This window comes from Gorilla gorilla, chromosome 4, assembly GCF_029281585.2.
Source record: "Gorilla gorilla gorilla isolate KB3781 chromosome 4, NHGRI_mGorGor1-v2.1_pri, whole genome shotgun sequence".
Taxonomy (NCBI): Eukaryota; Metazoa; Chordata; class Mammalia; order Primates; family Hominidae; genus Gorilla; species Gorilla gorilla.
This window is the reverse complement of record NC_073228.2, coordinates 31,630,921-31,645,189: the sequence shown is the minus strand read 5'-3', so window position 1 is coordinate 31,645,189 and position 14,269 is coordinate 31,630,921. Positions and strand designations below refer to the sequence as shown.

Below are 14,269 nucleotides of genomic sequence, written 5' to 3'. Positions count from 1 at the left end.
CAAAGTTGTTCTTGGCTTTACCACAATACACATGGTTAGTACAGACTGTAGAATGGATGGTGGCTCCATATCTTTACTTCACAGACTGCCAGTGTCTGTAATCAAAATGAACCACCCCATCTTTGCAAAGCATCAGGTTGCCCCATCTGCCACTACTTCTGTTCCCCCAGCATCCCTGAGCTTGAATACATCACATTAAAAAAAATCGTAGTCTGAGAAAATTCTGCTCTTTTCTATCAGAAAGTTCGTATTAACAAGCATAAAAATGTGAAGAAAAATATAGAATGAAATCTGTATGTTGTACAACAAAGCTCTTTGTCCATGAATCAACCAGTAACAATTTATCAACTTTAGAGGACAAATGGAGAAATACGAAAGTTGGATGGGTTTTCCTCTACTAAGAATGAATGCTCCCATTCTGAAACATGTAAAATATGCCACCATAAAATTAACAATTTAAATTAATTTCTGAGGAGGAATGTGTCTTTGAAAACTGCCCACAAGAACAGAACATAAATTTAAAAAGATATCACTTAGTTTATTGTCACAGGAAATCTGTTGTACACTTAAACGCTGCAGGAGAGTCTTAAACATATCATGGAGAGAATGTCCTTAAGTACTCATTAGTTTTTTTCGTTTCCATAATATAACAAAATGACTATTTAACATATGTTGATGACAAATGTTCTAGTTTATTCATTTGCTTCCAGCAGTTTCTCAAATCAAATACATAATTTATCATTCTCCTGGTTCACAAACTTCTGAAGCTATCAAAAATGTGGTACTCATTAGTTCAACTATATTAAAAAATGTTTCCAAGTATCCTTCTTTCCCTCAGGAGAGGGAAAAAAAACAAAAAAACAAAAAACACCTTAGTCAAAAGACAGCTAATAGTCCAATTTCCTTCACAAATCTAACCAAATTGTAATAACTGATTGTCTTTAACTCATTAAACAAATTAAGATTAATAATAAATGTTGCATCTAATCCAGCATTTTACTCTTTAAAAAGAATTTTTGGCCAGGCACAGTGGCTCAGGTCTATAATCCTAGCATTTGGGAGACCAAGGAGGGAAGATCACATGAGACCAAGAGTTCAAGATCAGCCTGGGCAACACAGTGAGACCCCATCTCTATTTTTTAAAAAATATTAAATTTTTTAAATTAAAAAAGAAAATTTTTTGAGGCCAGGTGCGGTGGCTCACACCTGTAATCCCAGCACTTTGGGAGGCTGAGGCGGGCAGATTGCCTGAGCTCAGGAGTTCGCAACCAGCCTAGGCAACACGATGAAACCCCGTCTCTACTAAAATACAAAAAATTAGCTGGGCGTAGCGGCGTGCACCTGTAGTCCCAACTACTCAGGAGGCTGAGGCAGGAGAATTGCTTGAACCCGGGAGGTGGAGGTTGCAGTGAACCAAGATCGCGCCACTGCACTTCGGCCTGGGTGACAGAGCGAGACTCCGTCTCAAAAAAAAAAAAAAGCGCCACTGCACTCCAGCCTGGGTGACAGAGCGAGACTCTGTCTCAAAAAAAAAAAATTTGAGACAGGGTCTCACTCTGTTGCCAAGGCTGGAGTACAGTAGTGCACTGTAGGCTTGACTTTCCACTCTCACACTCCTTAGTAGCTGGGACCACAGGTCCATGCCACCATGCCCAGCTAATTTTTTGGTTTTCTGAGGGTTTTTTGGTGGAGATGGAGTCTCCCTACGTTGCCCAGGCTAGTCTCAAACACCTGGGCTCAAGCAATCCTCCCACCTCAGCCTCCCAAAATGCTGAGATTATACACGTGAGCCACTGTGCCTGAATAGGTATAATTTCATAAAATTCTTGTAATTTATCAACTCTGTGTTGGTTCTTTTGTTTTTGGGAGAAGGAAGGAGGAAGGGAGGGAGAAAGAAGGAAGTGGTGGGGGGGCACCTTACAGACAAGGTTACAAGTTTTCAGGTGCCCTAAAGTAATCAGTGATGATTCTCGTGCACTATTATTCCCCCAAAACATGCTTAATCTGTTCAGGCTGCTATAACAAAATATCTCAGATTAGATAATTTATAAACCAGGGAAATTTACTGCTCACAGCTCTGAAAGCTGAGAAGTCCAAGATCAAAGTACCAGCAGATTCAGTGTCTGGTGAGAGCCTTTTCCTCATAAATGGTACCTTCTGTGTCCTGACATGGTGGGACAAAGCAAGTTCTCTCAGGCCTCTTTTAGAAGCGCACTAATCCCATTCATGAGGGCAGAGCCCTCATGAAGTAATCATTCCTGAAGGCCCCACTTCTTAATACAATCACACTGGGAATTAGGTTTCAACATATGAATTTGGTGGTATAAGGGAACAAACACTCAGATCACAGCACCTGCTAAGCCAATCATATTTATTTGGTTTTTGAGGGGTTGTCTGTTTGTTTCAGACAGAAGCTCACTCCATCACCCAGGCTAGAGTGCGGTGGCGCGATGTCCACTCACCGCAACCTTTGCCTCCCAAGTTAAGTGACTTTCATGCCTCAGCCTCCCAAGTAGCTCGGATAGGTGCGTGCCACCATGCCTGGCTAATTTTTCTATTTTTAGTAGAGACAGGGTTTCACCATGTTGGCCAGACTGGTCTCAAACTCCTGGCCTCAAGTGATCTGCCTGCCTTGCCTCCCAAAGTGCCAGGATTATGGGCGAGAGCCACCACACTCAGCAGCCCAAGCCAATCATATTTAACATTCATGAATTTACAATCATTTACTATGTCCATTCTATTTCACTTTTATTAGCAGTCTTTTACAACATAATAAAGGCCAACATAATTTATCCATAAATTTATCCATAATTTATCCATAAATTCCATTGTTCACTAATGTTTGTGAAGAAACAAAAACCTAATCCTCTAATGAGATTCATCTTCTATATACAAGTCAAACCTTATATTTTAGACTCAAATTTTATATTTGTAAAGAAAGCCACAAATAACAACATGGATTTACATCTTCATCAAATGACTACAAAAAGGTCAGATGTTATACATTACTACTAGTACTATCTAAACCCATAATATTCAAGTTGAAAGTTAATTCCTTATGCCTTTTAGTTAAGAAATCATGTTATTTCAAAAAGGGAAAGTTTTGTTTAAATGAAGAAAATGTTCATTGTTTTCCAGTCTTCATTATCAACTAAGCTCTATTCAGTTAATCTAATTTCATAAATAAGCTTATTTCTTTAAAAATGACCATGTTTTAGCCGGGCGCGGTGGCTCATACCTGTAATCCCAGTACTTTGGGAGGCCGAGGCGGGTGGATCATGAGGTTAGGAGTTCGAGACCAGCCTGGCCAACGTGGTGAAACCTTGTCTCTAATGAAAAAATATAAAAATTAGCCAGGCGTGGTGGCACGTGCCTGTAATCCCAGCTACTCAGGAGGCTGAGGTAGGATAATCGCTTGAACACAGAAGGTGAAGGTTGCAGTGAGCCAAGATCAGGCCACTTGCAATCCAGCCTGGGTGACAAAGCGAGACTCCATCTCAATAAATAAATAAATAAATAAATAAATAAATAAATAAATAAATAAATAAATAAAATATAAATGACCATGTTTTAAAGTTGAATTTAACTTTCAAGGAATTAATCTGTAACTAAAGAATTATCTTCCCTGTAAGCATTCACTCAATATTTCCCCAAGGAACTCTTGTCCTCCTTAAGTACAAAACTTTTATTACTTTTTTCATTAGTCTATATTGTGACTTCATGGTAATAGTTACGAAGTTGTCAGAAACAAAGTAATTATTAAAAGAATGCATTAAGATAAACCATTTTTATAAATAAAATTTTGTATGTAATTTTATTAAAATACCAAAAATAATGCCCAGAACAAATATATAAGAGAAAAACCAGAATAAATCTACCAAAGAGTTTGGCCTTGAATACAAACTTCTGCAGTGTCAACTCCAAACTGACGTGAGAAATTAATCCATTTGGAGGGCTATGTGGGGTTTTTCGGTTCATTTTTGATTTAGAGAGAGGGTCTCGCTCCCTTTTTCTTGTTGTTGTTGTTGTTTTTTGAGACGGAGTTTCGCTCTTGTTGCCCAGGCTGGAGTGCAATGGCGCGATCTCGGCTCACCGCAACCTCTGCCTCCCAGGTTCAAGAGATTCACCTGACTCAGCCTCTCCAGTAGCTGGGATTACAGGCATGTGACACCACGCCGGGCTAAGTTTTTTTTCTTTTCTCTCTTTTTTTTTTTTTTTTTTGAGACGGAGTCTTGCTCTGTCGCCTAGGCTGGAGTGCAGAGGCGCGATCTCGGCTCACTGAAACCTCTGCCTCAGGAGTTCAAGCGATTCTCCTGCCTCAGCCTCCCAAGTAGCTGGGATTACAGACACATGCCACCAGGCCCAGCTAATTTTTGTATTTTTAGTAGAGACGGGGTTTCACTATGTTGGCCAGGCTGGTCTTGAACTCCTGACCTCGTGATCTACCTGCCTCGGCCTCCCAAAGTGCTGGGATTACAGGCATGAGCCACAGTAGAGACGGGGTTTCTCCATGTTGGTCAGGCTGGTCTCGAACTTCCAACCTCAGGTGATCCACCCGCCTCAGCCTCCCAAACTGCTAGGGTTACAGGTGTGAGCCACTGCGCCCAGCCCGCCATTTTTTAATGGTAATAGTTCTTGGACTATGACATTTAGAACTAAAATAAGCCAGGTGCTGTGGCCCAGACCTGTAATCCTAGATAGTCAGGAGGCTGAAGCAGGAGGATCACTTGAGCCCAAGAGCTTGAGACCATCCTGGGAAACACAGCAAGACATCGTCTCAAAAAAAAGTTGGTTTTTTTTTTTTCATGCTGCTTTTCTTGAAGAAACAGAGACACGCTATTACTAAAGTATATAAAGATTTTAAGCCCACTCTTTTTTTTCTTTTGAGAGGGAGTCTTGCTCTGTCACCCAGGCTGGAGTGCCAGACTGCGATGTCGGCTCACTGCAAGCTCCGCCTCCCAGGTTCACGCCATTCTCCTCGTCTAAGCCTCCCGAGTAGCTGGGACTACAGGCGCCCGCCACCACACCCGACTAATTTTGTTTTCATAGTTTTAGTAGAGACGGGGTTTCACCGAGTTAGCCAGGATGGTCTCAATCTCCTGACCTTGTGATCCGCCCCCCTCGGCCTCCCAAAGTGCTGGGATTACAGGCGTGAGCCACCGCGCCTAGCCTAAGCCCACTTTTGAAAAGAATCTCACCTACAGTTGCTCCTTCATATCCATGGGTTCCATACCCAGAGATTCAACCAACCGAGGACACAAAATATTCAGAGGTCGGGAGTGGTTGCTCAAGCTGGTAACCCTACGACTTTGGGAGGCCAAGGCAGGAGGGTTGCTTGAACTCAGGAGTTCAAGACCAGCTTAGGCAATATAATGAGACCTTGTCTCTACTAAAATTCAAAAACAATTGGCAGGGCGTGGTGGCTCATGCTTGTAGTCCCAGCTACCGGAGGGCTGAGGTGGGAGGATCACTTGAGCCCAGGAGGCTGAGGCTGCAGTGAGTCCGAATCATGCCACTGCACTCTAGCTGGGCAACAGAACGTGTCTCACAAAACAGAAAGAAAGAAAATATTCAGGCTGGGCATGGAGGCTCAAACCTGTAATCCCAGCACTTTGGCAGGCTGAGGTGGGTGGATCACTTGACGTCAGTTCAAGACCAGCTTGGCCACCATGGCAAAACCCCATCTCTACCAAAAATACAAAAATGAGCCAGGTGTGGTGGCACATGCCTATACTTATAGCTACTTGGGAGGTTGGGGCATGAGAATCACTTGAACCTGGGAGGCAGAGGTTGCAGTGAACTGAGATGGCCCCACTGTACTCCAGCCTGGGTGACAGAGTGAGACCCTGTCTAAAACAAAACAAAACCAAATATGCAGAAAAAATAATGGATGGCTACCTCTGTACCAAACATGTACAGGCTTTTTTTTTTCTTTTTTTGTCATCATTCCCTAAACAATACAGTGTAACAGCCATTTACACGGCACTTACACTGTATTAGGAATTATAAGTAATCTAGAGATAACAGGAGGCTCTGCTTAGGTTACATGCAAATACTACACCATTTTATGAAACATGAGCATCCTTGGATTTCAGTATCTGCAGGGGGCCCTAGAACCAATTCCCCACAGACACCAAGGGACTCCTGTCCTTCAAAGAGCCATATAAGCTAACCAGCAACAACAACAAAACAAAATTCCACCTAATCAACTTCACCCTGTTTCATACAATTCCAACCTTCCCACAGAAAGAGAAATACAGTATTTAGAGATATTGAAGCATTTCACACTGTACAACAGCACTGGATAGTATAATGCTTCCTGTTTATTTTAATGTAATTTTTTAACGCAATAGAATGAAATACGCATTAGATTGCTTTTTATTTCACTATGTAGTAAATATTTTCACTTCATAGAAGTCAACAGGGAAAAGTGTTCTATTGTTATAGTTAGTAAGAAATCCCAATATAAACATTTAAAAGAGCTTCTCTACTAGAGGAAAATCTTTTCAACAAAAGACTCTGCTTCAAACAAAACAAGACTACTAGTTACAGGGCCATTGCGGTTGGGGGGTGGGGGAAACCAGGGGAAAATATATTTAAACTGAGGTCCTAGTGAAAAACCAAGAATATTACCAAAAAAACCCCACATACACACAAAAACTATTAAAACCAAGAATTAAATCTACCCATCAAAAAATAGTAAACATAAAGTAAGTCCAGGGGCTTATGTTTCTACTGCACATAGTAAGCACTTCACAGTTGTCAGCAATTTCCTAATAATCATACATGGTTCTACACACAACCTCGAAATGACAACATTATTAAGTTTTAATACATATAAGCGAAAGTGTACAAACATTTCCCAAACAACCAAACCAAAACAAATAAAAGTCTGGACTTCATATGATGCAATCCAAGTTTCTCTGAGAAAATGAAAAAGTTTCTGATGCAAGACAACATGGAGAAAATTAAAACAAAACATATGAGGCAGAAAAGGAGTTAGTACACATACACAAATTATTTTTTAAAAGATTTTTTTAAGCCAGGCATGGTGACATCTGCCTGTAATCTCAGCTACTTGGGAGGCTGAGGTGGGAGGATCACTTGAACCCAGAAGTTCAAGACACCCTAAGCAACATAGCAAGACTCCTACCTAAAAAAAAAAAAAAAAAAAAAAAAGATCATAACTTTTTACTACACTCCAAGATAAATTTTGGGTGAATTTTAAAAAGTTAAACACTAGAAATATGAAGTCATAAATTAGAATTGTTTTTCAGATATATGTAAGAGTAAAAATGTAAAACTTCAGAAGTGAAGCAGAAACACAACAATTGGCAGATCTGACATATACAAATTTTTAACTCATACACATTAAAAGTAGCAATACAAAACAAATAGCAATGTTAAACTAACTGGAGAAAATACTTGCAGCAAATTAGTGAAATAGTTGACTAAATTCAAGGTACTTATTAAGTTCTACACAATGATTTTTTTTTTTAAGAGACAGGTTCTTGCTGTCACCCAGGCTGGAGTGCAGTAATCATAACTCACTGCAGACTTGAACTCCCTGGCTCAAGTGATTCTCCTGCCTCAGCCTCTCAAGCAGCTAGGACTACATGCACTTGCTACCATGCTCAGCTAATTAAAAAAAAGATTTTGTAGAGACAAGGTCTCATTATGTTGCCTAGGCTAGTCTCGAACTCCCGCCTCAAGTAATCCTCCCACCTTGGCCTCCCAAACTCCTGGGATTACAGGTGTAAGCCAGCGTGCACAGCCTACAAAATAATTTTTTTTTTTTTGAGACAGAGTTTCACTCTTGTTGCCCAGGCTGGATTGCAATGGCCCCATCTCAGCTCACTGCATCCTCCACCTCCTGGGTTCAAGCAATTCTCCTGTCTCAGCCTCTAGCCAGAAAAGTAAAAGAAAAAATTATAAAAATAAAAAGAATTTTTTTTAATGTTTAAACAAACACATCTTTAAGAACTAAAATGATGACAACAACAAAGGACAAAAAGACAATGAAAATAATGAAGAAATACAACTACCAAAAATGGGAAAGGTTCTACTTTGACACCAATCCAAAAAACACCAATTAAAACAAGCTACCATTTTAGATTACTCAATTAGCAAAGAATTTTTTGCAAATGATAATACCAAATGCTGAAAGGGTTTTAGTAAATTAACACTCAGATTCCACTTTCAAAAAATTATTTGAGGCTGGATGCAGTGGCTCACACCTGTAATCCCAACACTTTGGGAGGCCGAGGCGGGAGGATCACTTGAGGTCAGAAGTTCAAGACCAGCATGGGCAACATGGCAAAACCCTGTCTCTACAAAAAAAATACAAAAAAAATTAGCTGGGCATGGTGGTGCCCACCTGTAATCCCAACCACTCAGGAGGCTGAGGTAGAAGGATCCCTTAAGCCCGAGAGGTCGAGGCTGCAGTGAGTTGTGATCACACCACTATACTCCAGCCTGAGTGACAGAGTGAAATGCTACTGTCTCAAAAAAAAAAAAAAAAAAAAGAAGAAAAGAGAAAAAAATACATTTTGAGCAGCAAGGTGTGGTGGCTCAATGCTTGTAATCCCAGCAACTGGGAGGCTGAGGCAAGAGTGTCTCTTGAGGCCAGGAGTTTGGGACCAGCCTGAGCAACATAGCAAGATCCCATCTCTAAAAAAATTAAAAGTAGCAAGGCATGGTGGCTCATGCCTATAATACCAGCACTTTGAGAGGCCAAGGCTGGAAGATTGCTTGAGACCAGGAGGTTGAGACTATCTTAGACAACACAGTGAGACCCCCATCTCTACAATAAAAATAATAATAATAAATTAATTAATTAAAAACAATTAGCTGGGTATGGTGGTGTGAGCTCATAGTCCCAGCTGTTCCAGAGGCAGAGGCAGGAGGATTGCTTGAGCCCAAGAGTTCCAAGGCTGCAGTGAGCACCACTGCACTTCAGCCTGAGCAACAGGGGAAGACTCTGTCTCTAAAAATTAAAAAAAAAAAAAAAAAAATTAAATGGCTGGGCGCAGTGGCTCACATGTATAATCCCAGCACTTTGGGAGGCCAAGGCACGTGGATCACCTGAGGTCAGGATTTCAAGACCAGCCTGGCCAATGTGGTGAAACCCCGTCTCTACTAAAAATACAAAAATCAGCCAGGTGCGGTGGCACACGCCTATAATCCCAGCTACTCAGGAAGCTGAGGCAGGAGAATCGCTTGAACTTGGGAGGTGGAGGTTGCAATAAGCCAAGACTGCACTACTGCACTCCAGCCTGGGCAACAGAGCAAGATTCTGTCTCAAAAAAAAAAAAAAAAATTAAATGAAACACATGTATAAATGGCCAACATGCACATGTAAAAGGTGTTCAACATCATTTAGTCAAGGAAATGCAGATTAATCCACATTGAGATACTACTTTCCAACAATCAGGATGGCTAAACTGAAAGACTGACAATATGAAGCACCAGTCCTGCAAGCTCCTTTCATGTAAGTAAGAAGGCCACATGAGACATTAGAAGAATAAACTGCCAACAACTCATAGTCTTGAAAGGAGACTTAGGCAAGTGACAGTGTTCAGGGTTGAATTAGTGATAAATACTTAGAATACTAAGCAAACACAAATAAAATCAGTCATCAGCTCCAAGGAAAACAAACATTGTGCTAGAAAAGTAATCAAAACTTACTACCTAATTTCAGCTGTGAATCCTACGCATATGCCCATGATAAGGTAAACCTTTAACAGTTATCTAAAATTACCATATAACTATTGCGGTAGGATGAAGTAACAGGGAGAGGGGAAGGGGAAGTGGCTAAGGTGGAAGGAAGGGAGAGACAACTAAATTCTCATGCTCAGAAATGGGAAGTCAACAGATAATGCTGAAACTGAAAAATCAATACCAAATACCAAAGATCAACTAAAAGAATACAAAGTGGTCTCCTCTAAGAGAAGGAAAATGCCAAGGAAAATTAAGGAGCTGGTTGTCATTTAACAAATCCTGGTCAAGCTATTTAACACTTTAAACTACAGTTATGCATCACAAATGACAGGAATGCATCGTTAGGTGATTTCATCATTGTGCAGACATCAGCGTGCTTACACAAACTTAGATGGTATAGACTACTACACACCTAGGCTATATGGGATGGCCTATTACTCCTAGGCTACAAACCTACACAGCCTATTACTGTACTGAATATTGGAGGCAACTGTAACACAGTATTTGTGTATCTAAACATATCTAAACATAGAACAGGTATAGTAAAAATATAGCCTTAAAGATAAAAAAAAGTCCAGGCATGGTGGCTCACTCCTGTAATCCCAGCACTTTGGAAGACTGAGGTGGGAGAATCACTTGAGGCCAGGGGTTTGAGACCAGTCTGGGTAACACAATAAGACCCCGTTCTCTACATTAAAAAAAAAAAAAAAAAAAATTTCCCAGGCTTGGTGGCATGTGCCTCCAAGCTACTGAAGACATTGAGGCAGGAGGATAACTTGAGCCCTTGAGCCCAAGAGGTCCAGGCTGCAGTGAGCTATGATCATGCCACTCCAGCTTGGGTGACAGAGTGAGATCCTGTCTAAAAAAAAAAAAAAAAAAGACAAAAAAATGGTTCACCTAGGCTGGGCTTGGTGACTCACATCTGTAATCTCAGAGCTCTGGGAGGCCAAGGCAGGAGACTTGAGCCCAGGAGTTCAAGAATAGCCTGGCTAACATAGCGAGGTCTCTACAAAACATAAAAAACAAAAAATCAGCCAGGTATGGTGGCATGCACCCATAGTCCCAGCTACTCTATAGGCTAAGGTGGGAGGATAGCTAGAGGCTAAAGTGGGAGACAATCTCTTGAGCCCAGGAGCTCGAGGCTAAAGTAAGCCATGATCATGCCACTTCAATCTACCCTGGGTGACTGAACAAGACCCTGTCTCGAGACAAAACTAAAAATCTTTTTTTAAAAAAGGTACACCTATATAGGGCACTTACCATGAATAGAGCTTGCAGGATGAGAAGTTGCTCTGGGTGAGTCAGTGAGAGACTTAGGGGTGAGTCAATGTTGAAGTCCTAGCCCTAGGACATTACCATGGAGTACTGCAGTAGATTTTATAAACACTGTGCAATTCGGTTACACCAAATTTACTAATTTTTTCTTCAATAAATTAATTTTAGCTTACTGTAATTTTTTTTTTGAGACCAAGTCTTGCTTTGACACCCAGGCTAGAGTGCAGTGGCACGATCTTGGCTCACTGCAACCTGCACCTCCTGGGTTCAAGCAATTCTCTTGCCTCAGCCTCAGCCTCCTGAGTAGCTAGGATTACAGGCATGCACCACCACAACCGGCTAATTTTTGTATATTTTAGGAGAGACAGGGTTTCGCCATGTTAGCCAGGCTGGTCTCAAACTCCTGGCCTCAAATGATCCACCCGCCTCGTCCTCCCACAGTGTTGGGTTACAAGCGTGAGCCACCATGCCCAGTCAGCTTACTGTAACTTTTTTACTTCATAAACTTTTAAATTTAACTGGTTGGCTCTTATAATAACCCTTACCTTAAAACACATTGTACAGTGTCCAAAAATATTTTTTCTTTATATCTTTATTTAAAAAGTTTTTACTATTCATGTTTTATTTTCCTTTTTAAGCTTTCTTGCTAAAAATGAAGACATACACTTTGGGAGGCCGAGGTGGGCGTATCACCTGAGGTCAGGAGTTCAAGACCAGCCTGGCCAATATGGCAAAACCCCATCTCTACTAAAAACACAAAAATTAGCTGGGTGTGGTGGCATGCACCTGTAATCCCAGCTATTTGGGAGGCTGAGGCAGGAGAATCGCTTGAACCAGGGAGGCGGAGGTTGCAGTGTGCAGAGATCACGCCACTGCACTCTAGCCTCAGGGACAGAGTGAGACTCTGTCTCCAAAAAAAAAAAAAAAAAAGACATAAACACACACCTTAGCCTAGGCCTACACAGCATCAAGATCATCAATATCACTGTCTTCCACCTTCACGTATTGTCCCACTGGAAAGTCTTCAGGGCAATAACACACATGGAGCTGTCATCTTCTATGACAATAATGCCTTCTTCTGAAATACCTCCTGAAGGACTTGCCTAAGGCTGTTACAGTTAAGTTTTGTTTTTTTTTGAGACAGAGTCTTACTCTGTCTCCCAGGCTGGAAGAGTGCACCGGCGTGATCCAGGCTCACCCCAGCCTGAACCTCCTAGGCTCAAGTGATCCTCCCACTTCAGCCTCCTGAGTAGCTAGGACCACAGGCGTGTGCCTAATTTTTGTATTTTTTGTAGAGACAGGTTTTCTCCATGTTGCCCAGGCTGGTCTCAAACTCCTGGGCTCAAGCAACCCACCCAAAATGCTGGGATTACAGGTGGGAGCCACCACGTTCAGCCAACTTTTATTTAAATAAATAGAAGGAGTATACTCTAAAATAATGATTAAAGGTATAGTATAGTAAATGACTACATAAAAAAAGCAAAAACCAAAAACAAGTAAATGGCTACAATGTCACTAGGCAATAGGAATTTTTCAGCTCTACTGTTATCTTATGGGATCACAGTTGTGTATGCAGTCCATCGTTAACCAAAACATCATCATGCAGCACATGACTGTGTAGGTATGTATAACATGGACAGAAACAGACATCTCAGAAAAAGCAAGATACACAATTTTATGTACATTATGATTAAAACAATACTAAACACTAATTTGAAAAAAGAGTAACAGCAAATAATTAGCTGTGTTTGGTGATGAGATCATTAGTGAAATTTTCTCCCTTTATCTTCAAATCTCTTAGTAATCTTGTATATATTTTTTTGTAATATTTAAATAAGTTTTACAAAAGTGCTGTTGGTGGCTGGTAGTTGATATTCCTGTTTGTCTTTGTTTATGAAGCTCCCTCCTTCTCTGTGGATACCACGCTTCTTCTTACCCTATATATCTATAACCAACTGTGAGAGAGTTTTCAATGTTTTGACAAAAATTTTTAAAGGTCACACAGAACAATCGTAATTTTTTCCACTGATTACTATGATCCCTTTGAATAGTCTCAGCTTGTGTGGTCATTTTTACAGTCCCATACTACTATGCAAACTGAGAAATGACTACATATAATATAGATTTACTCTCTTAGTAATTTTCATCTTTATCATTGAGTGCTTAAAGGAACGTCTACAATGCACCATAAACCATACAGCAGAATGTTAGAATTTTCACTATAAAACCAAACACGTCATATATGCACACCCATGAAGTGTACAAACAATACATACTAAATTATCTCAACACTATTTTTCCTTTTTCTGGTGTTTTGTTGTTGTTTGTTTGTTTGTTTTTGAGACGGAGTCTCGCTCTGTCGCCCAGGCTGGAGTGCAGTGGCACGATCTTGGCTCACTGCAACCTCCGCCTCCTGGGTTCAAGTGATTCTCCTGCCTCAGTCTCCCCAAGTAGCTGGGACTACAGGTGCATGCCACCATGCCCAGCTAATTTTTATTGTATTTTTAGTAGAGACGAGGTTTCACCATGTTGGCCAGGGTGGTCTCAAACTCTTGACCTCAGGTGATCTGCCTGTCTCAGCCTCCCAAAGTGCTCAGATTACAGGCGTCAGCCACTATGCCCAGCCAAATCTTTAATTTCTAAACTAATTTGGAAAGACAGAAAAATTTGTATCTTCCTATGTATGTAATCAAAAAATAGTAGTCAAAATATTCATTGCATTTTCACTGTCACTCAATCTTTTGCCAATTATAATCTAATTTTTTTTAGTTTTTGTTTTTAGAGACGGGGTCTCACTCCTGTCGCCCAGGCTGGAATGCAGTGGCACAATCATGGCTCACTGCAGCCTCAAATTTCTGGACTCAAGAAATCCTCCAGTCTAAGCTTCCCAAGGAGCTGAGATTACAAATGCGAGCCACTGAGCCCAACTATAATCCGATTTTTTATTTGTATATCTAATTATTATATAATTTTATATATAATTGCACAATATATATTTTATGAAAAGTAACGGTTTCTAAGATGAAGAAAATCTAACCCCTTCCATGAGTTCCAGTATCTTATTATAACTACACTAAGCTACAATAATAGCTTAATATTAAACATTAATGTTTCTTCAACCTAAGGAAGCTGATTTTTAAAAATAATAAATATTAATTTTAAACACAGTATTAAAGTATTAATAATCAAAGCCACACAGTGAAACGACATTTGAATTTTGGGAAATTTTCTTTTTTTTTCCTTTTCTTTTTTTTTGAGACAGAGTCTCATTCTG

The 14,269-nt window shown here is 40.5% G+C and overlaps 1 protein-coding gene across 7 annotated transcripts in view; it reads right to left on the bottom strand.

The window, feature by feature from the left end:
• The window catches only part of USP32 (ubiquitin specific peptidase 32), a 243,622-nt gene that overhangs the window by 183,569 nt on the left and 45,784 nt on the right, over positions 1–14,269 (bottom strand). Inside the window, exon 1 of one of the 7 annotated variants that reach the window (XM_055386680.2) lies at positions 3,239–3,322. The exons of the other annotated variants lie outside the window; for them this stretch is intronic. The gene's annotated coding sequence lies outside the window, so the exon portion shown is untranslated. Of the gene's footprint in view, positions 1–3,238; positions 3,323–14,269 lie in introns of those variants that run through there. 7 annotated transcript variants of the gene reach the window in all.